This window comes from Echinops telfairi, unplaced genomic scaffold (assembly GCF_000313985.2).
Source record: "Echinops telfairi isolate 266 unplaced genomic scaffold, ASM31398v2 ScPeMD7_7461;HRSCAF=8499, whole genome shotgun sequence".
NCBI lineage: Eukaryota > Metazoa > Chordata > Mammalia > Afrosoricida > Tenrecidae > Echinops > Echinops telfairi.
Window position 1 is genome coordinate 272402 of NW_022111361.1, and position 3980 is coordinate 276381.

General features: G+C 41.8%; 1 pseudogene; it reads left to right on the top strand.

Moving 5' to 3' along the window:
* Nucleotides 1–324: 324 nt before the first annotated feature.
* On the top strand, nucleotides 325–482 carry LOC115873113 (annotated as a pseudogene).
* The last annotated feature ends 3498 nt before the right edge of the window (nucleotides 483–3980 follow it).

Consider the following 3980-nt stretch of genomic DNA (forward strand, 5'->3'; position numbering starts at 1 on the left):
TCTAAGTATGACATTTTGACTTTTTCTTTTTAGGAATGTATATTAACATATTGAACTATATCTGTTTTATGTTAGATTTGTAGAGTTCTTTTCCTCAGCATTAAATTTCTTTGACTCTGTTTAGTATGTTTTATGTGTCTATTTAGATTATTAGTTCTTTTTTTACATTAATTGGTATATTACAGTGCTTATTTTCTTATGTTAAATCAACTCTAGGACAGATTCCAATTAATTGTCATATGTAATTATTTTAAAGTGTTGTCTGACTCAATTCCCAATATTTTCAAGAATTTTTTCTTGTAGATCCATTATCAATATTGGTCTATTGCTTCTCGGCCTTTTAGCTAAGATCAAGTGTAGTATTAATATTGGTCTACAGTTTTCTTGAAGTATCATTATCTGACCTTGTTAACAGGTTATTACTGGTCTCAGAGAAAATGTTAGTAAGTGTACTCTCACACTCATTGTTATGTTTCCCCCAATAACCTGAACTTAGACAAAAAAAGCCCCAAAGTGTTTATTCATACTGTGTGAATACTCTGGTGGCTAGCTGCCAAATCTTCAACTTTAATCTGTCTTACAGTTAGCCTTGATGTTTCTCCTGGAATTTAATTTTGATTCAGTTACTTATAGACCTTCTGAGCATCCTGAAACCCACTCAACTCTCATAGATTACTTGCTCTGGCTGGATCCTCTGGTCTCGCAGCTGACCCCTCAGTGTCGAGTGATAAATGATTTACACTACTCTTGACAGACAAATAGTCACTCACACCTGAGACTCAAGGACTTGGGTCCTTGAACCCAAGCCAATAAGCCCACTCCTACAGTTTGTGTTGTTTGCCATCTGTCAGCATTACCTAGAAAGCTTGGAATCCAGAATCTAGGCCAAGATGATACAATGGTTGATCAGTCATCTTTCCTGGATCCACCTTGTACTTTTAAGCTTCTGCCTTCACCTTGGCTCTTGGCATCACGCATCTACCTACCCCTTGCCATTCCTTGACTGTAGGCTGCAGTCTTTCCAAAGGCTTTAAAATTGGACATCTGTAAACACAGAGCTTAAGAAAGTAGCAAATAAGGATTCCCCTGGCTTGTTTTCTTGTTTAGGATATCTCTGTTTTGGCCAAGGTACATCTCAGATGTCCTGTTGGTGTCCCTCTGTCTCTCGTTGTCAACCTCTAAAACAAGTTTCTCTACTTACCACACTCTATTGTGCATAAATAGGCTACTCATTTCTTCACACACAATAGATATTGTAAAGAGTACCCAGGATGCAAGTGGATTGGAGCAGGTTAAACTTGGGTTACACTGGGCTGGAGTGGCATATATGAGCATGAGTCAGCTTGATCACTTTAGCCAGATATGTCAAGGGTTATAGTCTGAGGTGCAGTACAGGCTGGTAAAGAACATTCTTCATAAAATATTCCTTTCTTCAGTTAGATTGCTGGTGAAAAGAAGATATTTACCTTCAATGGAGCTTGATAATTTTGAGGCCTTAAATACTTCCACTTTATTCTAAAAATAAATATTGTATATGCAGGATGTGGATCCAAAGTTGATCATGATATTTTAGAAATTAATAAAATTATTTTGTAAAGATAGAGTGTGTTCTTTTTTAATGCAAACACCCTCAGATTGGAACATGATTTTGATCTCAAGGGGTGGGAGTGGTCACTACTTAGTGCAAGAAGTACAGGCCAAGAACCTGACATGCCTTTCTCAACATTGACTCCTCTCCTGTTTCAGAGCAAAGATTTGCCACAGAGAAATACGGTCCAGCTTAGGAAGCTAGAAATCGGTTTCTACTGTCTTGCACAGTGAAGTATCACAAGGAAGGATTTCAACTTCTGACTGGGTTGTGAACCAAATCCATTCACCTGACTCCAAACAGGGTGAGTAACTCTGAGGTTCCTGGGGGCATCGTTGGGCGGAGGAGCTTGAGGGGAAGCAGGAGGGATCTGGGCTTCTTGGGGTCTGAACCCAGGAAAGCACCAGTGTATAAGGGCCAAGGCTGCCCCAGTGGTCAGGGTCCGAGCTCCTTGTGCATCTCCCTGAATGATAGAATTCACTGGTTACATAACCCTTTATAATTGTATTAGAACTTCAGTTGTGAGCACTCCAATTGGCAAAAGGCTGGTGACATGGTGGTTACAGATTGGACTACTTAACTGCAAGGTCAGTGGTTCAGAATTATTAGTCACTCCTGGGGAGAAAGACAGGGGTTCTAATTTTGTAAAGAGCTACAGTCTCAGAAACCCACAAGGGGTCATTCCACCTTCTTTTAAAGGCTCGCTATAATCAGAATCCACTCAGTGGCAATGAGTTGGGTTGCTGATGAAAGTGACTGATCAGTGTCCTTTTGCTGTATCCCCATTTGGATTAAGCCTCCATTGGATTCTTTCTGATCATTAACCAAGGATGTAGATCATCTTCCCCTCCAGGAGAATGTCTTAGAAAATAGATTGCCTGCCTTCCTCTCCAGCAGCCCCCTCTAAGGGCCTGCCTAGACGTATCCTTGATGGAGCTCACCTTACTGAGGACAGAACAGGGGCCATCATCATAGTCTGGCCTTGACTCCCTTAGTTTGAAGGCCCTGGACCAATCTTGCAAGTCTTTCTAGCTAATGATGTGCATGTCCCAAGTATGGTCCCATTCCTGCTGCTACAATCCAACCTGTATCTGCGATGTATTGATCTGTCACTAGTCATGATCTGCAACATACCTTTTGTTCTGTGCCCTATTTATCCAGGTTCCCGACTGAATCCTCAGTTGCATTTTGAGGTCCTGCTAATGGCCTCCCTTACCCATATGATGTGTGTCTTTTGTTGTCTCTTAAAAGTTTAGTAAATGTTCTCCTTCAATTATAGTTGACATAGGAGCCACTTTCCTACCCTAACCCACAATTTAGGCTCATAAATGATTCGCGGTACAGTCCTTCTTTGGGACAGCATCTTGACAGCCGTACCTGCAGGTAAGGCCAGGCCCTGCAGCCCCCTGGCTTCTGTCCTGAATGATCCAATGTTACAAAGTTCTTTTATCTCTGTGTAGGTTGGCAAATCTGGTTTGCCAGATAAGTACTCAGATGTTCACCACTTCACCTACTAACCTCCTGCCCAAAGGTACTCAGCTCTCCTGTGCTGTGGCCTGGGAAGCCCACTGCTCCGTCTCAGTCTCTTGGTTCTGCTGCCACCAGGTCTCTGTTGCTGCTTCTCCCCATCACTTCCTCTCTTGGGTCCCAGCTCCCTGTCTTCTGGATTAAAGAGTTTCAATGCAACAATCTAGGGCAAAGGCCCCTACTCCCGGCTCTTCTTTTTTGATAGTAGAGAGATCCCAATTGAAATAACTCAATTAGTCCTAACATGATTTCCAATGTCACTAATCCTCATGTTAGGTTTCAGACACCTTATTACAAAGCCACAAGCCACAACGGTACCAATCTATTGTTGGGCAAGCTGCCCAATCCTCTTAAACCAAAAAAAAAGAAACTCACTGCCATCAAGTTGATACTGACTCACAGCAAGCCTAGACGACAGGACAGAACAGACCCGGTGGGTTTCCAAGACTAACTGCAGCAGACTAGAAAGCCATGTCACTTGTGGGAGGAGAAAGCCCCATCTTTTTTTTTTTTTTGACAAGAAACAGGTGGTTTCTAACTGCTGACCTTGTATTTAGCATCCCAACAGTAGCCACTATGCCACCAGGGCTCCTTTGCCTCATTCACATTGGTGGGCAACAAACCCACGTAAATATTTGGAAGAAGTTAAGGGGCCATAGCTAGAAAGACTTTATGCTTATATAGGCCAACTATCTAACTCTGGTTCTCAACCTTCCTAATGCTGCGACCCTTTAATACAATTCTTCATGTTGTGGTGACCCTCCAACCATGATATTCTTTTCTTTCTTTTTTTTTTAAATCATTTTATTAGGGGCTCATACAACTCTTATCACAATCCATACACACATCAATTGTGTAAAGCGCA